The sequence below is a fragment of the Pungitius pungitius genome, chromosome 5 (assembly GCF_949316345.1).
Source record: "Pungitius pungitius chromosome 5, fPunPun2.1, whole genome shotgun sequence".
Taxonomy (NCBI): Eukaryota; Metazoa; Chordata; class Actinopteri; order Perciformes; family Gasterosteidae; genus Pungitius; species Pungitius pungitius.
Genome location: NC_084904.1, coordinates 8,254,360 through 8,273,361, shown reverse-complemented (window position 1 = coordinate 8,273,361; position 19,002 = coordinate 8,254,360). Strand labels below are relative to the sequence as shown.

The 19,002-nt window shown below is 38.0% G+C and overlaps 33 non-coding genes across 33 annotated transcripts; all 33 read right to left on the bottom strand.

Annotated features, from left to right (window-relative positions):
- Positions 1–45: 45 nt before the first annotated feature.
- Positions 46–128, bottom strand: trnal-aag (transfer RNA leucine (anticodon AAG)). The gene has a single exon. It is a non-coding gene; the product is annotated as a tRNA-Leu (tRNA).
- Positions 129–583: 455 nt separating this feature from the next.
- Positions 584–666, bottom strand: trnal-aag (transfer RNA leucine (anticodon AAG)). Its single transcript has one exon. It is a non-coding gene; the product is annotated as a tRNA-Leu (tRNA).
- Positions 667–1,121: 455 nt separating this feature from the next.
- On the bottom strand, positions 1,122–1,204 carry trnal-aag (transfer RNA leucine (anticodon AAG)). The gene has a single exon. It is a non-coding gene; the product is annotated as a tRNA-Leu (tRNA).
- Positions 1,205–1,659: 455 nt separating this feature from the next.
- Positions 1,660–1,742, bottom strand: trnal-aag (transfer RNA leucine (anticodon AAG)). The gene has a single exon. It is a non-coding gene; the product is annotated as a tRNA-Leu (tRNA).
- Positions 1,743–2,733: 991 nt separating this feature from the next.
- On the bottom strand, positions 2,734–2,816 carry trnal-aag (transfer RNA leucine (anticodon AAG)). The gene has a single exon. It is a non-coding gene; the product is annotated as a tRNA-Leu (tRNA).
- A 458-nt stretch (positions 2,817–3,274) lies between these two features.
- On the bottom strand, positions 3,275–3,357 carry trnal-aag (transfer RNA leucine (anticodon AAG)). Its single transcript has one exon. It is a non-coding gene; the product is annotated as a tRNA-Leu (tRNA).
- A 455-nt stretch (positions 3,358–3,812) lies between these two features.
- On the bottom strand, positions 3,813–3,895 carry trnal-aag (transfer RNA leucine (anticodon AAG)). Its single transcript has one exon. It is a non-coding gene; the product is annotated as a tRNA-Leu (tRNA).
- Positions 3,896–4,348: 453 nt separating this feature from the next.
- Positions 4,349–4,431, bottom strand: trnal-aag (transfer RNA leucine (anticodon AAG)). Its single transcript has one exon. It is a non-coding gene; the product is annotated as a tRNA-Leu (tRNA).
- Positions 4,432–4,886: 455 nt separating this feature from the next.
- trnal-aag (transfer RNA leucine (anticodon AAG)) lies at positions 4,887–4,969 on the bottom strand. The gene has a single exon. It is a non-coding gene; the product is annotated as a tRNA-Leu (tRNA).
- A 453-nt stretch (positions 4,970–5,422) lies between these two features.
- trnal-aag (transfer RNA leucine (anticodon AAG)) lies at positions 5,423–5,505 on the bottom strand. Its single transcript has one exon. It is a non-coding gene; the product is annotated as a tRNA-Leu (tRNA).
- Positions 5,506–5,963: 458 nt separating this feature from the next.
- On the bottom strand, positions 5,964–6,046 carry trnal-aag (transfer RNA leucine (anticodon AAG)). Its single transcript has one exon. It is a non-coding gene; the product is annotated as a tRNA-Leu (tRNA).
- A 455-nt stretch (positions 6,047–6,501) lies between these two features.
- On the bottom strand, positions 6,502–6,584 carry trnal-aag (transfer RNA leucine (anticodon AAG)). Its single transcript has one exon. It is a non-coding gene; the product is annotated as a tRNA-Leu (tRNA).
- A 458-nt stretch (positions 6,585–7,042) lies between these two features.
- Positions 7,043–7,125, bottom strand: trnal-aag (transfer RNA leucine (anticodon AAG)). The gene has a single exon. It is a non-coding gene; the product is annotated as a tRNA-Leu (tRNA).
- Positions 7,126–7,580: 455 nt separating this feature from the next.
- trnal-aag (transfer RNA leucine (anticodon AAG)) lies at positions 7,581–7,663 on the bottom strand. The gene has a single exon. It is a non-coding gene; the product is annotated as a tRNA-Leu (tRNA).
- A 458-nt stretch (positions 7,664–8,121) lies between these two features.
- Positions 8,122–8,204, bottom strand: trnal-aag (transfer RNA leucine (anticodon AAG)). The gene has a single exon. It is a non-coding gene; the product is annotated as a tRNA-Leu (tRNA).
- Positions 8,205–8,659: 455 nt separating this feature from the next.
- On the bottom strand, positions 8,660–8,742 carry trnal-aag (transfer RNA leucine (anticodon AAG)). Its single transcript has one exon. It is a non-coding gene; the product is annotated as a tRNA-Leu (tRNA).
- Positions 8,743–9,197: 455 nt separating this feature from the next.
- On the bottom strand, positions 9,198–9,280 carry trnal-aag (transfer RNA leucine (anticodon AAG)). Its single transcript has one exon. It is a non-coding gene; the product is annotated as a tRNA-Leu (tRNA).
- Positions 9,281–9,735: 455 nt separating this feature from the next.
- On the bottom strand, positions 9,736–9,818 carry trnal-aag (transfer RNA leucine (anticodon AAG)). Its single transcript has one exon. It is a non-coding gene; the product is annotated as a tRNA-Leu (tRNA).
- A 458-nt stretch (positions 9,819–10,276) lies between these two features.
- trnal-aag (transfer RNA leucine (anticodon AAG)) lies at positions 10,277–10,359 on the bottom strand. Its single transcript has one exon. It is a non-coding gene; the product is annotated as a tRNA-Leu (tRNA).
- A 996-nt stretch (positions 10,360–11,355) lies between these two features.
- Positions 11,356–11,438, bottom strand: trnal-aag (transfer RNA leucine (anticodon AAG)). Its single transcript has one exon. It is a non-coding gene; the product is annotated as a tRNA-Leu (tRNA).
- Positions 11,439–11,896: 458 nt separating this feature from the next.
- trnal-aag (transfer RNA leucine (anticodon AAG)) lies at positions 11,897–11,979 on the bottom strand. The gene has a single exon. It is a non-coding gene; the product is annotated as a tRNA-Leu (tRNA).
- A 458-nt stretch (positions 11,980–12,437) lies between these two features.
- On the bottom strand, positions 12,438–12,520 carry trnal-aag (transfer RNA leucine (anticodon AAG)). Its single transcript has one exon. It is a non-coding gene; the product is annotated as a tRNA-Leu (tRNA).
- A 455-nt stretch (positions 12,521–12,975) lies between these two features.
- On the bottom strand, positions 12,976–13,058 carry trnal-aag (transfer RNA leucine (anticodon AAG)). The gene has a single exon. It is a non-coding gene; the product is annotated as a tRNA-Leu (tRNA).
- A 458-nt stretch (positions 13,059–13,516) lies between these two features.
- trnal-aag (transfer RNA leucine (anticodon AAG)) lies at positions 13,517–13,599 on the bottom strand. Its single transcript has one exon. It is a non-coding gene; the product is annotated as a tRNA-Leu (tRNA).
- Positions 13,600–14,054: 455 nt separating this feature from the next.
- trnal-aag (transfer RNA leucine (anticodon AAG)) lies at positions 14,055–14,137 on the bottom strand. The gene has a single exon. It is a non-coding gene; the product is annotated as a tRNA-Leu (tRNA).
- Positions 14,138–14,592: 455 nt separating this feature from the next.
- Positions 14,593–14,675, bottom strand: trnal-aag (transfer RNA leucine (anticodon AAG)). The gene has a single exon. It is a non-coding gene; the product is annotated as a tRNA-Leu (tRNA).
- A 455-nt stretch (positions 14,676–15,130) lies between these two features.
- trnal-aag (transfer RNA leucine (anticodon AAG)) lies at positions 15,131–15,213 on the bottom strand. Its single transcript has one exon. It is a non-coding gene; the product is annotated as a tRNA-Leu (tRNA).
- A 458-nt stretch (positions 15,214–15,671) lies between these two features.
- On the bottom strand, positions 15,672–15,754 carry trnal-aag (transfer RNA leucine (anticodon AAG)). The gene has a single exon. It is a non-coding gene; the product is annotated as a tRNA-Leu (tRNA).
- Positions 15,755–16,750: 996 nt separating this feature from the next.
- On the bottom strand, positions 16,751–16,833 carry trnal-aag (transfer RNA leucine (anticodon AAG)). The gene has a single exon. It is a non-coding gene; the product is annotated as a tRNA-Leu (tRNA).
- Positions 16,834–17,291: 458 nt separating this feature from the next.
- On the bottom strand, positions 17,292–17,374 carry trnal-aag (transfer RNA leucine (anticodon AAG)). Its single transcript has one exon. It is a non-coding gene; the product is annotated as a tRNA-Leu (tRNA).
- A 458-nt stretch (positions 17,375–17,832) lies between these two features.
- trnal-aag (transfer RNA leucine (anticodon AAG)) lies at positions 17,833–17,915 on the bottom strand. The gene has a single exon. It is a non-coding gene; the product is annotated as a tRNA-Leu (tRNA).
- A 455-nt stretch (positions 17,916–18,370) lies between these two features.
- trnal-aag (transfer RNA leucine (anticodon AAG)) lies at positions 18,371–18,453 on the bottom strand. Its single transcript has one exon. It is a non-coding gene; the product is annotated as a tRNA-Leu (tRNA).
- Positions 18,454–18,908: 455 nt separating this feature from the next.
- On the bottom strand, positions 18,909–18,991 carry trnal-aag (transfer RNA leucine (anticodon AAG)). Its single transcript has one exon. It is a non-coding gene; the product is annotated as a tRNA-Leu (tRNA).
- Positions 18,992–19,002: the final 11 nt, after the last annotated feature.

The window sequence follows — 19,002 nt, the reverse complement described above, 5'->3', positions numbered from 1 at the left end:
ATACCTTTCAACAAACAACATATCCAACGAAGAAGCGAGACCATTTGTCAGAAGTGGGATTTGAACCCACGCCTCCAGGGGAGACTGCGACCTTAACGCAGCGCCTTAGACCACTCGGCCATCCTGACTTAAAAATGATGTAAGGCATTGAAATTATAATAAATACCAGGATGTCCTTTATTGACTATGTTGGTGAATTCCTTATCTTTTGTACAACACAGCATGAAATATCAGATGTGATATAGTGCCGTGCTGGAGCGTCATTTCTTGAGGCACTGTGTGTAGCATTGACATAAGTGCATTTTTAAGGTAGATTACTTTGTTACATTATGGCCTTTTTTCCAGGTTTACCTTCCAACGTCATTTTTTGGACTTACAAAACCTAAACACTTCTGGCAGCAATACGTTTCCAAAGTTGAAAAATTAAGTCAAAAGTGGTTTGTATTTTATGGTATGTCGAGAGCATTTAAATGCATTAATTTCTTTGTGATTACAACTTCTGTAACTTAACATAAAATCCATCTCTGATCTTCGTTTCCAAATACCTTTCAACAAACATATCCAACGAAGAAGCGAGACCATTTGTCAGAAGTGGGATTTGAACCCACGCCTCCAGGGGAGACTGCGACCTTAACGCAGCGCCTTAGACCACTCGGCCATCCTGACTTGAAAATGATGTAAGGCATTGAAATTATAATAAATACCAGGATGTCCTTTATTGACTATGTTGTTGAATTCCGCATCTTTTGTACAACACAGCATGAAATATCAGATGTGATATAGTGCCGTGCTGGAGCGTCATTTCTTGAGGCACTGTGTGTAGCATTGACATAAGTGCATTTTTAAGGTAGATTACTTTGTTACATTATGGCCTGTTTTCAAGGTTTACCTTCCAACCTCATGTTTTGGACTTACAAAACCTAAACACTTCTGGCAGCAATACGTTTCCAAAGTTGAAAAATTAAGTCAAAAGTGGTTTGTATTTTATGGTATGTCGAGAGCATTTAAATGCATTAATTTCTTTGTGATTACAACTTCTGTAACTTAACATAAAATCCATCTCTGATCTTCGTTTCCAAATACCTTTCAACAAACATATCCAACGAAGAAGCGAGACCATTTGTCAGAAGTGGGATTTGAACCCACGCCTCCAGGGGAGACTGCGACCTTAACGCAGCGCCTTAGACCACTCGGCCATCCTGACTTAAAAATGATGTAAGGCATTGAAATTATAATAAATACCAGGATGTCCTTTATTGACTATGTTGGTGAATTCCTTATCTTTTGTACAACACAGCATGAAATATCAGATGTGATATAGTGCCGTGCTGGAGCGTCATTTCTTGAGGCACTGTGTGTAGCATTGACATAAGTGCATTTTTAAGGTAGATTACTTTGTTACATTATGGCCTGTTTTCAAGGTTTACCTTCCAACCTCATGTTTTGGACTTACAAAACCTAAACACTTCTGGCAGCAATACGTTTCCAAAGTTGAAAAATTAAGTCAAAAGTGGTTTGTATTTTATGGTATGTCGAGAGCATTTAAATGCATTAATTTCTTTGTGATTACAACATCTGTAACTTAACATAAAATCCATCTCTGATCTTCGTTTCCAAATACCTTTCAACAAACATATCCAACGAAGAAGCGAGACAATTTGTCAGAAGTGGGAATTGAACCCACGCCTCCAGGGGAGACTGCGACCTTAACGCAGCGCCTTAGACCACTCGGCCATCCTGACTTGAAAATGATGTAAGGCATTGAAATTATAATAAATACCAGGATGTCCTTTATTGACTATGTTGTTGAATTCCGCATCTTTTGTACAACACAGCATGAAATATCAGATGTGATATAGTGCCGTGCTGGAGCGTCATTTCTTGAGGCACTGTGTGTAGCATTGACATAAGTGCATTTTTAAGGTAGATTACTTTGTTACCTTATGGCCTGTTTTCAAGGTTTACCTTCCAACCTTATGTTTTGGACTTACAAAACCTAAACACTTCTGGCAGCAATACGTTTCCAAAGTTGAAAAATTAAGTCAAAAGTGGTTTGTATTTTATGGTATGTCGAGAGCATTTAAATGCATTAATTTCTTTGTGATTACAACATCTGTAACTTAACATAAAATCCATCTCTGATCTTCGTTTCCAAATACCTTTCAACAAACATATCCAATGAAGAAGCGAGAGCATTTGTCAGAAGTGGGATTTGAACCCACGCCTCTAGGGGAGACTGCGACCTTAACGCAGCGCCTTAGACCACTCGGCCATCCTCACTTGAAAATGATGTAAGGCATTGAAATTATAATAAATACCAGGATGTCCTTTATTGACTGTTGGTGAATTCCTTATCTTTTCTACAACACAGCATGAAATATCAGATGTGATATAGTGCCGTGCTGGAGCGTCATTTCTTGAGGCACTGTGTGTAGCATTGACATAAGTGCATTTTTAAGGTAGATTACTTTGTTACATTATGGCCTTTTTTCCAGGTTTACCTTCCCACGTCATTTTTTGGACTTACAAAACCTAAACACTTCTGGCAGCAATACGTTTCCAAAGTTGAAAAATTAAGTCAAAAGTGGTTTGTATTTTATGGTATGTCGAGAGCATTTAAATGCATTAATTTCTTTGTGATTACAACTTCTGTAACTTAACATAAAAACCATCTCTGATCTTCGTTTCCAAATACCTTTCAACAAACATATCCAACGAAGAAGCGAGACCATTTGTCAGAAGTGGGATTTGAACCCACGCCTCCAGGGGAGACTGCGACCTTAACGCAGCGCCTTAGACCACTCGGCCATCCTGACTTAAAATCGATGTAAGGCATTGAAATTATAATAAATACCAGGATGTCCTTTATTGACTATGTTGGTGAATTCCTTATCTTTTGTACAACACAGCATGAAATATCAGATGTGATATAGTGCCGTGCTGGAGCGTCATTTCTTGAGGCACTGTGTGTAGCATTGACATAAGTGCATTTTTAAGGTAGATTACTTTGTTACATTATGGCCTGTTTTCAAGGTTTACCTTCCAACCTCATGTTTTGGACTTACAAAACCTAAACACTTCTGGCAGCAATACGTTTCCAAAGTTGAAAAATTAAGTCAAAAGTGGTTTGTATTTTATGGTATGTCGAGAGCATTTAAATGCATTAATTTCTGTGTGATTACAACATCTGTAACTTAACATAAAATCCATCTCTGATCTTCGTTTCCAAATACCTTTCAACAAACAACATATCCAACGAAGAAGCGAGACCATTTGTCAGAAGTGGGATTTGAACCCACGCCTCCAGGGGAGACTGCGACCTTAACGCAGCGCCTTAGACCACTCGGCCATCCTGACTTAAAAATGATGTAAGGCATTGAAATTATAATAAATACCAGGATGTCCTTTATTGACTATGTTGGTGAATTCCTTATCTTTTGTACAACACAGCATGAAATATCAGATGTGATATAGTGCCGTGCTGGAGCGTCATTTCTTGAGGCACTGTGTGTAGCATTGACATAAGTGCATTTTTAAGGTAGATTACTTTGTTACATTATGGCCTTTTTTCCAGGTTTACCTTCCCACGTCATTTTTTGGACTTACAAAACCTAAACACTTCTGGCAGCAATACGTTTCCAAAGTTGAAAAATTAAGTCAAAAGTGGTTTGTATTTTATGGTATGTCGAGAGCATTTAAATGCATTAATTTCTTTGTGATTACAACTTCTGTAACTTAACATAAAATCCATCTCTGATCTTCGTTTCCAAATACCTTTCAACAAACATATCCAACGAAGAAGCGAGACCATTTGTCAGAAGTGGGATTTGAACCCACGCCTCCAGGGGAGACTGCGACCTTAACGCAGCGCCTTAGACCACTCGGCCATCCTCACTTGAAAAAGATGTAAGGCATTGAAATTATAATAAATACCAGGATGTCCTTTATTGACTGTTGGTGAATTCCTTATCTTTTCTACAACACAGCATGAAATATCAGATGTGATATAGTGCCGTGCTGGAGCGTCATTTCTTGAGGCACTGTGTGTAGCATTGACATAAGTGCATTTTTAAGGTAGATTACTTTGTTACATTATGGCCTTTTTTCCAGGTTTACCTTCCAACGTCATTTTTTGGACTTACAAAACCTAAACACTTCTGGCAGCAATAGGTTTCCAAAGTTGAAAAATTAAGTCAAAAGTGGTTTGTATTTTATGGTATGTCGAGAGCATTTAAATGCATTAATTTCTTTGTGATTACAACTTCTGTAACTTAACATAAAATCCATCTCTGATCTTCGTTTCCAAATACCTTTCAACAAACATATCCAACGAAGAAGCGAGACCATTTGTCAGAAGTGGGATTTGAACCCACGCCTCCAGGGGAGACTGCGACCTTAACGCAGCGCCTTAGACCACTCGGCCATCCTGACTTAAAATCGATGTAAGGCATTGAAATTATAATAAATACCAGGATGTCCTTTATTGACTATGTTGGTGAATTCCTTATCTTTTGTACAACACAGCATGAAATATCAGATGTGATATAGTGCCGTGCTGGAGCGTCATTTCTTGAGGCACTGTGTGTAGCATTGACATAAGTGCATTTTTAAGGTAGATTACTTTGTTACATTATGGCCTTTTTTCCAGGTTTACCTTCCCACGTCATTTTTTGGACTTACAAAACCTAAACACTTCTGGCAGCAATACGTTTCCAAAGTTGAAAAATTAAGTCAAAAGTGGTTTGTATTTTATGGTATGTCGAGAGCATTTAAATGCATTAATTTCTTTGTGATTACAACTTCTGTAACTTAACATAAAATCCATCTCTGATCTTCGTTTCCAAATACCTTTCAACAAACATATCCAACGAAGAAGCGAGACCATTTGTCAGAAGTGGGATTTGAACCCACGCCTCCAGGGGAGACTGCGACCTTAACGCAGCGCCTTAGACCACTCGGCCATCCTCACTTGAAAATGATGTAAGGCATTGAAATTATAATAAATACCAGGATGTCCTTTATTGACTGTTGGTGAATTCCTTATCTTTTCTACAACACAGCATGAAATATCAGATGTGATATAGTGCCGTGCTGGAGCGTCATTTCTTGAGGCACTGTGTGTAGCATTGACATAAGTGCATTTTTAAGGTAGATTACTTTGTTACATTATGGCCTTTTTTCCAGGTTTACCTTCCAACGTCATTTTTTGGACTTACAAAACCTAAACACTTCTGGCAGCAATAGGTTTCCAAAGTTGAAAAATTAAGTCAAAAGTGGTTTGTATTTTATGGTATGTCGAGAGCATTTAAATGCATTAATTTCTTTGTGATTACAACTTCTGTAACTTAACATAAAATCCATCTCTGATCTTCGTTTCCAAATACCTTTCAACAAACATATCCAACGAAGAAGCGAGACCATTTGTCAGAAGTGGGATTTGAACCCACGCCTCCAGGGGAGACTGCGACCTTAACGCAGCGCCTTAGACCACTCGGCCATCCTGACTTAAAATCGATGTAAGGCATTGAAATTATAATAAATACCAGGATGTCCTTTATTGACTATGTTGGTGAATTCCTTATCTTTTGTACAACACAGCATGAAATATCAGATGTGATATAGTGCCGTGCTGGAGCGTCATTTCTTGAGGCACTGTGTGTAGCATTGACATAAGTGCATTTTTAAGGTAGATTACTTTGTTACATTATGGCCTGTTTTCAAGGTTTACCTTCCAACCTCATGTTTTGGACTTACAAAACCTAAACACTTCTGGCAGCAATACGTTTCCAAAGTTGAAAAATTAAGTCAAAAGTGGTTTGTATTTTATGGTATGTCGAGAGCATTTAAATGCATTAATTTCTTTGTGATTACAACATCTGTAACTTAACATAAAATCCATCTCTGATCTTCGTTTCCAAATACCTTTCAACAAACAACATATCCAACGAAGAAGCGAGACCATTTGTCAGAAGTGGGATTTGAACCCACGCCTCCAGGGGAGACTGCGACCTTAACGCAGCGCCTTAGACCACTCGGCCATCCTGACTTAAAAATGATGTAAGGCATTGAAATTATAATAAATACCAGGATGTCCTTTATTGACTATGTTGTTGAATTCCGCATCTTTTGTACAACACAGCATGAAATATCAGATGTGATATAGTGCCGTGCTGGAGCGTCATTTCTTGAGGCACTGTGTGTAGCATTGACATAAGTGCATTTTTAAGGTAGATTACTTTGTTACATTATGGCCTGTTTTCAAGGTTTACCTTCCAACGTCATTTTTTGGACTTACAAAACCTAAACACTTCTGGCAGCAATACGTTTCCAAAGTTGAAAAATTAAGTCAAAAGTGGTTTGTATTTTATGGTATGTCGAGAGCATTTAAATGCATTAATTTCTTTGTGATTACAACTTCTGTAACTTAACATAAAATCCATCTCTGATCTTCGTTTCCAAATACCTTTCAACAAACATATCCAACGAAGAAGCGAGACCATTTGTCAGAAGTGGGATTTGAACCCACGCCTCCAGGGGAGACTGCGACCTTAACGCAGCGCCTTAGACCACTCGGCCATCCTGACTTAAAATCGATGTAAGGCATTGAAATTATAATAAATACCAGGATGTCCTTTATTGACTATGTTGGTGAATTCCGCATATTTTGTACAACACAGCATGAAATATCAGATGTGATATAGTGCCGTGCTGGAGCGTCATTTCTTGAGGCACTGTGTGTAGCATTGACATAAGTGCATTTTTAAGGTAGATTACTTTGTTACATTATGGCCTGTTTTCAAGGTTTACCTTCCAACCTCATGTTTTGGACTTACAAAACCTAAACACTTCTGGCAGCAATACGTTTCCAAAGTTGAAAAATTAAGTCAAAAGTGGTTTGTATTTTATGGTATGTCGAGAGCATTTAAATGCATTAATTTCTTTGTGATTACAACATCTGTAACTTAACATAAAATCCATCTCTGATCTTCGTTTCCAAATACCTTTCAACAAACAACATATCCAACGAAGAAGCGAGACCATTTGTCAGAAGTGGGATTTGAACCCACGCCTCCAGGGAAGACTGCGACCTTAACGCAGCGCCTTAGACTACTCGGCCATCCTGACTTGAAAATGATGTAAGGCATTGAAATTATAATAAATACCAGGATGTCCTTTATTGACTATGTTGTTGAATTCCTTATCTTTTGTACAACACAGCATGAAATATCAGATGTGATATAGTGCCGTGCTGGAGCGTCATTTCTTGAGGCACTGTGTGTAGCATTGACATAAGTGCATTTTTAAGGTAGATTACTTTGTTACATTATGGCCTTTTTTCAAGGTTTACCTTCCAACGTCATTTTTTGGACTTACAAAACCTAAACACTTCTGGCAGCAATACGTTTCCAAAGTTGAAAAATTAAGTCAAAAGTGGTTTGTATTTTATGGTATGTCGAGAGCATTTAAATGCATTAATTTCTTTGTGATTACAACTTCTGTAACTTAACATAAAATCCATCTCTGATCTTCGTTTCCAAATACCTTTCAACAAACATATCCAACGAAGAAGCGAGACCATTTGTGAGAAGTGGGATTTGAACCCACGCCTCCAGGGGAGACTGCGACCTTAACGCAGCGCCTTAGACCACTCGGCCATCCTGACTTAAAATCGATGTAAGGCATTGAAATTATAATAAATACCAGGATGTCCTTTATTGACTATGTTGGTGAATTCCGCATCTTTTGTACAACACAGCATGAAATATCAGATGTGATATAGTGCCGTGCTGGAGCGTCATTTCTTGAGGCACTGTGTGTAGCATTGACATAAGTGCATTTTTAAGGTAGATTACTTTGTTACATTATGGCCTTTTTTCAAGGTTTACCTTCCAACGTCATTTTTTGGACTTACAAAACCTAAACACTTCTGGCAGCAATACGTTTCCAAAGTTGAAAAATTAAGTCAAAAGTGGTTTGTATTTTATGGTATGTCGAGAGCATTTAAATGCATTAATTTCTTTGTGATTACAACTTCTGTAACTTAACATAAAATCCATCTCTGATCTTCGTTTCCAAATACCTTTCAACAAACAACATATCCAACGAAGAAGCGAGACCATTTGTCAGAAGTGGGATTTGAACCCACGCCTCCAGGGGAGACTGCGACCTTAACGCAGCGCCTTAGACCACTCGGCCATCCTGACTTAAAAATGATGTAAGGCATTGAAATTATAATAAATACCAGGATGTCCTTTATTGACTATGTTGGTGAATTCCTTATCTTTTGTACAACACAGCATGAAATATCAGATGTGATATAGTGCCGTGCTGGAGCGTCATTTCTTGAGGCACTGTGTGTAGCATTGACATAAGTGCATTTTTAAGGTAGATTACTTTGTTACATTATGGCCTTTTTTCCAGGTTTACCTTCCAACGTCATTTTTTGGACTTACAAAACCTAAACACTTCTGGCAGCAATACGTTTCCAAAGTTGAAAAATTAAGTCAAAAGTGGTTTGTATTTTATGGTATGTCGAGAGCATTTAAATGCATTAATTTCTTTGTGATTACAACTTCTGTAACTTAACATAAAATCCATCTCTGATCTTCGTTTCCAAATACCTTTCAACAAACATATCCAACGAAGAAGCGAGACCATTTGTCAGAAGTGGGATTTGAACCCACGCCTCCAGGGGAGACTGCGACCTTAACGCAGCGCCTTAGACCACTCGGCCATCCTGACTTGAAAATGATGTAAGGCATTGAAATTATAATAAATACCAGGATGTCCTTTATTGACTATGTTGTTGAATTCCGCATCTTTTGTACAACACAGCATGAAATATCAGATGTGATATAGTGCCGTGCTGGAGCGTCATTTCTTGAGGCACTGTGTGTAGCATTGACATAAGTGCATTTTTAAGGTAGATTACTTTGTTACATTATGGCCTGTTTTCAAGGTTTACCTTCCAACCTCATGTTTTGGACATACAAAACCTAAACACTTCTGGCAGCAATACGTTTCCAAAGTTGAAAAATTAAGTCAAAAGTGGTTTGTATTTTATGGTATGTCGAGAGCATTTAAATGCATTAATTTCTTTGTGATTACAACTTCTGTAACTTAACATAAAATCCATCTCTGATCTTCGTTTCCAAATACCTTTCAACAAACATATCCAACGAAGAAGCGAGACCATTTGTCAGAAGTGGGATTTGAACCCACGCCTCCAGGGGAGACTGCGACCTTAACGCAGCGCCTTAGACCACTCGGCCATCCTGACTTAAAAATGATGTAAGGCATTGAAATTATAATAAATACCAGGATGTCCTTTATTGACTATGTTGGTGAATTCCTTATCTTTTGTACAACACAGCATGAAATATCAGATGTGATATAGTGCCGTGCTGGAGCGTCATTTCTTGAGGCACTGTGTGTAGCATTGACATAAGTGCATTTTTAAGGTAGATTACTTTGTTACATTATGGCCTGTTTTCAAGGTTTACCTTCCAACCTCATGTTTTGGACTTACAAAACCTAAACACTTCTGGCAGCAATACGTTTCCAAAGTTGAAAAATTAAGTCAAAAGTGGTTTGTATTTTATGGTATGTCGAGAGCATTTAAATGCATTAATTTCTTTGTGATTACAACATCTGTAACTTAACATAAAATCCATCTCTGATCTTCGTTTCCAAATACCTTTCAACAAACATATCCAACGAAGAAGCGAGACCATTTGTCAGAAGTGGGAATTGAACCCACGCCTCCAGGGGAGACTGCGACCTTAACGCAGCGCCTTAGACCACTCGGCCATCCTGACTTAAAAATGATGTAAGGCATTGAAATTATAATAAATACCAGGATGTCCTTTATTGACTATGTTGGTGAATTCCTTATCTTTTGTACAACACAGCATGAAATATCAGATGTGATATAGTGCCGTGCTGGAGCGTCATTTCTTGAGGCACTGTGTGTAGCATTGACATAAGTGCATTTTTAAGGTAGATTACTTTGTTACATTATGGCCTGTTTTCAAGGTTTACCTTCCAACCTCATGTTTTGGACTTACAAAACCTAAACACTTCTGGCAGCAATACGTTTCCAAAGTTGAAAAATTAAGTCAAAAGTGGTTTGTATTTTATGGTATGTCGAGAGCATTTAAATGCATTAATTTCTTTGTGATTACAACATCTGTAACTTAACATAAAATCCATCTCTGATCTTCGTTTCCAAATACCTTTCAACAAACAACATATCCAACGAAGAAGCGAGACCATTTGTCAGAAGTGGGATTTGAACCCACGCCTCCAGGGGAGACTGCGACCTTAACGCAGCGCCTTAGACCACTCGGCCATCCTGACTTAAAAATGATGTAAGGCATTGAAATTATAATAAATACCAGGATGTCCTTTATTGACTATGTTGTTGAATTCCGCATCTTTTGTACAACACAGCATGAAATATCAGATGTGATATAGTGCCGTGCTGGAGCGTCATTTCTTGAGGCACTGTGTGTAGCATTGACATAAGTGCATTTTTAAGGTAGATTACTTTGTTACATTATGGCCTGTTTTCAAGGTTTACCTTCCAACCTCATGTTTTGGACTTACAAAACCTAAACACTTCTGGCAGCAATACGTTTCCAAAGTTGAAAAATTAAGTCAAAAGTGGTTTGTATTTTATGGTATGTCGAGAGCATTTAAATGCATTAATTTCTTTGTGATTACAACATCTGTAACTTAACATAAAATCCATCTCTGATCTTCGTTTCCAAATACCTTTCAACAAACAACATATCCAACGAAGAAGCGAGACCATTTGTCAGAAGTGGGATTTGAACCCATGCCTCCAGGGAAGACTGCGACCTTAACGCAGCGCCTTAGACTACTCGGCCATCCTGACTTGAAAATGATGTAAGGCATTGAAATTATAATAAATACCAGGATGTCCTTTATTGACTATGTTGTTGAATTCCTTATCTTTTGTACAACACAGCATGAAATATCAGATGTGATATAGTGCCGTGCTGGAGCGTCATTTCTTGAGGCACTGTGTGTAGCATTGACATAAGTGCATTTTTAAGGTAGATTACTTTGTTACATTATGGCCTTTTTTCAAGGTTTACCTTCCAACGTCATTTTTTGGACTTACAAAACCTAAACACTTCTGGCAGCAATACGTTTCCAAAGTTGAAAAATTAAGTCAAAAGTGGTTTGTATTTTATGGTATGTCGAGAGCATTTAAATGCATTAATTTCTTTGTGATTACAACTTCTGTAACTTAACATAAAATCCATCTCTGATCTTCGTTTCCAAATACCTTTCAACAAACATATCCAACGAAGAAGCGAGACCATTTGTGAGAAGTGGGATTTGAACCCACGCCTCCAGGGGAGACTGCGACCTTAACGCAGCGCCTTAGACCACTCGGCCATCCTGACTTAAAATCGATGTAAGGCATTGAAATTATAATAAATACCAGGATGTCCTTTATTGACTATGTTGTTGAATTCCGCATCTTTTGTACAACACAGCATGAAATATCAGATGTGATATAGTGCCGTGCTGGAGCGTCATTTCTTGAGGCACTGTGTGTAGCATTGACATAAGTGCATTTTTAAGGTAGATTACTTTGTTACATTATGGCCTGTTTTCAAGGTTTACCTTCCAACCTCATGTTTTGGACTTACAAAACCTAAACACTTCTGGCAGCAATACGTTTCCAAAGTTGAAAAATTAAGTCAAAAGTGGTTTGTATTTTATGGTATGTCGAGAGCATTTAAATGCATTAATTTCTTTGTGATTACAACATCTGTAACTTAACATAAAATCCATCTCTGATCTTCGTTTCCAAATACCTTTCAACAAACAACATATCCAACGAAGAAGCGAGACCATTTGTCAGAAGTGGGATTTGAACCCACGCCTCCAGGGGAGACTGCGACCTTAACGCAGCGCCTTAGACCACTCGGCCATCCTGACTTAAAAATGATGTAAGGCATTGAAATTATAATAAATACCAGGATGTCCTTTATTGACTATGTTGTTGAATTCCGCATCTTTTGTACAACACAGCATGAAATATCAGATGTGATATAGTGCCGTGCTGGAGCGTCATTTCTTGAGGCACTGTGTGTAGCATTGACATAAGTGCATTTTTAAGGTAGATTACTTTGTTACATTATGGCCTGTTTTCAAGGTTTACCTTCCAACCTCATGTTTTGGACTTACAAAACCTAAACACTTCTGGCAGCAATACGTTTCCAAAGTTGAAAAATTAAGTCAAAAGTGGTTTGTATTTTATGGTATGTCGAGAGCATTTAAATGCATTAATTTCTTTGTGATTACAACATCTGTAACTTAACATAAAATCCATCTCTGATCTTCGTTTCCAAATACCTTTCAACAAACAACATATCCAACGAAGAAGCGAGACCATTTGTCAGAAGTGGGATTTGAACCCACGCCTCCAGGGAAGACTGCGACCTTAACGCAGCGCCTTAGACTACTCGGCCATCCTGACTTGAAAATGATGTAAGGCATTGAAATTATAATAAATACCAGGATGTCCTTTATTGACTATGTTGTTGAATTCCTTATCTTTTGTACAACACAGCATGAAATATCAGATGTGATATAGTGCCGTGCTGGAGCGTCATTTCTTGAGGCACTGTGTGTAGCATTGACATAAGTGCATTTTTAAGGTAGATTACTTTGTTACATTATGGCCTTTTTTCAAGGTTTACCTTCCAACGTCATTTTTTGGACTTACAAAACCTAAACACTTCTGGCAGCAATACGTTTCCAAAGTTGAAAAATTAAGTCAAAAGTGGTTTGTATTTTATGGTATGTCGAGAGCATTTAAATGCATTAATTTCTTTGTGATTACAACTTCTGTAACTTAACATAAAATCCATCTCTGATCTTCGTTTCCAAATACCTTTCAACAAACATATCCAACGAAGAAGCGAGACCATTTGTGAGAAGTGGGATTTGAACCCACGCCTCCAGGGGAGACTGCGACCTTAACGCAGCGCCTTAGACCACTCGGCCATCCTGACTTAAAATCGATGTAAGGCATTGAAATTATAATAAATACCAGGATGTCCTTTATTGACTATGTTGGTGAATTCCGCATCTTTTGTACAACACAGCATGAAATATCAGATGTGATATAGTGCCGTGCTGGAGCGTCATTTCTTGAGGCACTGTGTGTAGCATTGACATAAGTGCATTTTTAAGGTAGATTACTTTGTTACATTATGGCCTTTTTTCAAGGTTTACCTTCCAACGTCATTTTTTGGACTTACAAAACCTAAACACTTCTGGCAGCAATACGTTTCCAAAGTTGAAAAATTAAGTCAAAAGTGGTTTGTATTTTATGGTATGTCGAGAGCATTTAAATGCATTAATTTCTTTGTGATTACAACTTCTGTAACTTAACATAAAATCCATCTCTGATCTTCGTTTCCAAATACCTTTCAACAAACAACATATCCAACGAAGAAGCGAGACCATTTGTCAGAAGTGGGATTTGAACCCACGCCTCCAGGGGAGACTGCGACCTTAACGCAGCGCCTTAGACCACTCGGCCATCCTGACTTAAAAATGATGTAAGGCATTGAAATTATAATAAATACCAGGATGTCCTTTATTGACTATGTTGGTGAATTCCTTATCTTTTGTACAACACAGCATGAAATATCAGATGTGATATAGTGCCGTGCTGGAGCGTCATTTCTTGAGGCACTGTGTGTAGCATTGACATAAGTGCATTTTTAAGGTAGATTACTTTGTTACATTATGGCCTTTTTTCCAGGTTTACCTTCCAACGTCATTTTTTGGACTTACAAAACCTAAACACTTCTGGCAGCAATACGTTTCCAAAGTTGAAAAATTAAGTCAAAAGTGGTTTGTATTTTATGGTATGTCGAGAGCATTTAAATGCATTAATTTCTTTGTGATTACAACTTCTGTAACTTAACATAAAATCCATCTCTGATCTTCGTTTCCAAATACCTTTCAACAAACATATCCAACGAAGAAGCGAGACCATTTGTCAGAAGTGGGATTTGAACCCACGCCTCCAGGGGAGACTGCGACCTTAACGCAGCGCCTTAGACCACTCGGCCATCCTGACTTGAAAATGATGTAAGGCATTGAAATTATAATAAATACCAGGATGTCCTTTATTGACTATGTTGTTGAATTCCGCATCTTTTGTACAACACAGCATGAAATATCAGATGTGATATAGTGCCGTGCTGGAGCGTCATTTCTTGAGGCACTGTGTGTAGCATTGACATAAGTGCATTTTTAAGGTAGATTACTTTGTTACATTATGGCCTGTTTTCAAGGTTTACCTTCCAACCTCATGTTTTGGACATACAAAACCTAAACACTTCTGGCAGCAATACGTTTCCAAAGTTGAAAAATTAAGTCAAAAGTGGTTTGTATTTTATGGTATGTCGAGAGCATTTAAATGCATTAATTTCTTTGTGATTACAACTTCTGTAACTTAACATAAAATCCATCTCTGATCTTCGTTTCCAAATACCTTTCAACAAACATATCCAACGAAGAAGCGAGACCATTTGTCAGAAGTGGGATTTGAACCCACGCCTCCAGGGGAGACTGCGACCTTAACGCAGCGCCTTAGACCACTCGGCCATCCTGACTTAAAAATGATGTAAGGCATTGAAATTATAATAAATACCAGGATGTCCTTTATTGACTATGTTGGTGAATTCCTTATCTTTTGTACAACACAGCATGAAATATCAGATGTGATATAGTGCCGTGCTGGAGCGTCATTTCTTGAGGCACTGTGTGTAGCATTGACATAAGTGCATTTTTAAGGTAGATTACTTTGTTACATTATGGCCTGTTTTCAAGGTTTACCTTCCAACCTCATGTTTTGGACTTACAAAACCTAAACACTTCTGGCAGCAATACGTTTCCAAAGTTGAAAAATTAAGTCAAAAGTGGTTTGTATTTTATGGTATGTCGAGAGCATTTAAATGCATTAATTTCTTTGTGATTACAACATCTGTAACTTAACATAAAATCCATCTCTGATCTTCGTTTCCAAATACCTTTCAACAAACATATCCAACGAAGAAGCGAGACCATTTGTCAGAAGTGGGAATTGAACCCACGCCTCCAGGGGAGACTGCGACCTTAACGCAGCGCCTTAGACCACTCGGCCATCCTGACTTGAAAATGATGTAAGGCATTGAAATTATAATAAATACCAGGATGTCCTTTATTGACTATGTTGTTGAATTCCGCATCTTTTGTACAACACAGCATGAAATATCAGATGTGATATAGTGCCGTGCTGGAGCGTCATTTCTTGAGGCACTGTGTGTAGCATTGACATAAGTGCATTTTTAAGGTAGATTACTTTGTTACATTATGGCCTGTTTTCAAGGTTTACCTTCCAACCTCATGTTTTGGACTTACAAAACCTAAACACTTCTGGCAGCAATACGTTTCCAAAGTTGAAAAATTAAGTCAAAAGTGGTTTGTATTTTATGGTATGTCGAGAGCATTTAAATGCATTAATTTCTTTGTGATTACAACATCTGTAACTTAACATAAAATCCATCTCTGATCTTCGTTTCCAAATACCTTTCAACAAACAACATATCCAACGAAGAAGCGAGACCATTTGTCAGAAGTGGGATTTGAACCCACGCCTCCAGGGGAGACTGCGACCTTAACGCAGCGCCTTAGACCACTCGGCCATCCTGACTTAAAAATGATGTAAGGCATTGAAATTATAATAAATACCAGGATGTCCTTTATTGACTATGTTGTTGAATTCCGCATCTTTTGTACAACACAGCATGAAATATCAGATGTGATATAGTGCCGTGCTGGAGCGTCATTTCTTGAGGCACTGTGTGTAGCATTGACATAAGTGCATTTTTAAGGTAGATTACTTTGTTACATTATGGCCTGTTTTCAAGGTTTACCTTCCAACCTCATGTTTTGGACTTACAAAACCTAAACACTTCTGGCAGCAATACGTTTCCAAAGTTGAAAAATTAAGTCAAAAGTGGTTTGTATTTTATGGTATGTCGAGAGCATTTAAATGCATTAATTTCTTTGTGATTACAACATCTGTAACTTAACATAAAATCCATCTCTGATCTTCGTTTCCAAATACCTTTCAACAAACAACATATCCAACGAAGAAGCGAGACCATTTGTCAGAAGTGGGATTTGAACCCATGCCTCCAGGGAAGACTGCGACCTTAACGCAGCGCCTTAGACTACTCGGCCATCCTGACTTGAAAATGATGTAAGGCATTGAAATTATAATAAATACCAGGATGTCCTTTATTGACTATGTTGTTGAATTCCTTATCTTTTGTACAACACAGCATGAAATATCAGATGTGATATAGTGCCGTGCTGGAGCGTCATTTCTTGAGGCACTGTGTGTAGCATTGACATAAGTGCATTTTTAAGGTAGATTACTTTGTTACATTATGGCCTTTTTTCAAGGTTTACCTTCCAACGTCATTTTTTGGACTTACAAAACCTAAACACTTCTGGCAGCAATACGTTTCCAAAGTTGAAAAATTAAGTCAAAAGTGGTTTGTATTTTATGGTATGTCGAGAGCATTTAAATGCATTAATTTCTTTGTGATTACAACTTCTGTAACTTAACATAAAATCCATCTCTGATCTTCGTTTCCAAATACCTTTCAACAAACATATCCAACGAAGAAGCGAGACCATTTGTGAGAAGTGGGATTTGAACCCACGCCTCCAGGGGAGACTGCGACCTTAACGCAGCGCCTTAGACCACTCGGCCATCCTGACTTAAAATCGATGTAAGGCATTGAAATTATAATAAATACCAGGATGTCCTTTATTGACTATGTTGGTGAATTCCGCATCTTTTGTACAACACAGCATGAAATATCAGATGTGATATAGTGCCGTGCTGGAGCGTCATTTCTTGAGGCACTGTGTGTAGCATTGACATAAGTGCATTTTTAAGGTAGATTACTTTGTTACATTATGGCCTTTTTTCAAGGTTTACCTTCCAACGTCATTTTTTGGACTTACAAAACCTAAACACTTCTGGCAGCAATACGTTTCCAAAGTTGAAAAATTAAGTCAAAAGTGGTTTGTATTTTATGGTATGTCGAGAGCATTTAAATGCATTAATTTCTTTGTGATTACAACTTCTGTAACTTAACATAAAATCCATCTCTGATCTTCGTTTCCAAATACCTTTCAACAAACAACATATCCAACGAAGAAGCGAGACCATTTGTCAGAAGTGGGATTTGAACCCACGCCTCCAGGGGAGACTGCGACCTTAACGCAGCGCCTTAGACCACTCGGCCATCCTGACTTAAAAATGATGTAAGGCATTGAAATTATAATAAATACCAGGATGTCCTTTATTGACTATGTTGGTGAATTCCTTATCTTTTGTACAACACAGCATGAAATATCAGATGTGATATAGTGCCGTGCTGGAGCGTCATTTCTTGAGGCACTGTGTGTAGCATTGACATAAGTGCATTTTTAAGGTAGATTACTTTGTTACATTATGGCCTTTTTTCAAGGTTTACCTTCCAACGTCATTTTTTGGACTTACAAAACCTAAACACTTCTGGCAGCAATACGTTTCCAAAGTTGAAAAATTAAGTCAAAAGTGGTTTGTATTTTATGGTATGTCGAGAGCATTTAAATGCATTAATTTCTTTGTGATTACAACTTCTGTAACTTAACATAAAATCCATCTCTGATCTTCGTTTCCAAATACCTTTCAACAAACAACATATCCAACGAAGAAGCGAGACCATTTGTCAGAAGTGGGATTTGAACCCACGCCTCCAGGGGAGACTGCGACCTTAACGCAGCGCCTTAGACCACTCGGCCATCCTGACTTAAAAATGATGTAAGGCATTGAAATTATAATAAATACCAGGATGTCCTTTATTGACTATGTTGGTGAATTCCTTATCTTTTGTACAACACAGCATGAAATATCAGATGTGATATAGTGCCGTGCTGGAGCGTCATTTCTTGAGGCACTGTGTGTAGCATTGACATAAGTGCATTTTTAAGGTAGATTACTTTGTTACATTATGGCCTGTTTTCAAGGTTTACCTTCCAACCTCATGTTTTGGACTTACAAAACCTAAACACTTCTGGCAGCAATACGTTTCCAAAGTTGAAAAATTAAGTCAAAAGTGGTTTGTATTTTATGGTATGTCGAGAGCATTTAAATGCATTAATTTCTTTGTGATTACAACTTCTGTAACTTAACATAAAATCCATCTCTGATCTTCGTTTCCAAATACCTTTCAACAAACATATCCAACGAAGAAGCGAGACCATTTGTCAGAAGTGGGATTTGAACCCACGCCTCCAGGGGAGACTGCGACCTTAACGCAGCGCCTTAGACCACTCGGCCATCCTGACTTAAAAATGATGTAAGGCATTGAAATTATAATAAATACCAGGATGTCCTTTATTGACTATGTTGGTGAATTCCTTATCTTTTGTACAACACAGCATGAAATATCAGATGTGATATAGTGCCGTGCTGGAGCGTCATTTCTTGAGGCACTGTGTGTAGCATTGACATAAGTGCATTTTTAAGGTAGATTACTTTGTTACATTATGGCCTGTTTTCAAGGTTTACCTTCCAACCTCATGTTTTGGACTTACAAAACCTAAACACTTCTGGCAGCAATACGTTTCCAAAGTTGAAAAATTAAGTCAAAAGTGGTTTGTATTTTATGGTATGTCGAGAGCATTTAAATGCATTAATTTCTTTGTGATTACAACATCTGTAACTTAACATAAAATCCATCTCTGATCTTCGTTTCCAAATACCTTTCAACAAACATATCCAACGAAGAAGCGAGACCATTTGTCAGAAGTGGGAATTGAACCCACGCCTCCAGGGGAGACTGCGACCTTAACGCAGCGCCTTAGACCACTCGGCCATCCTCACTTGAAAATGAT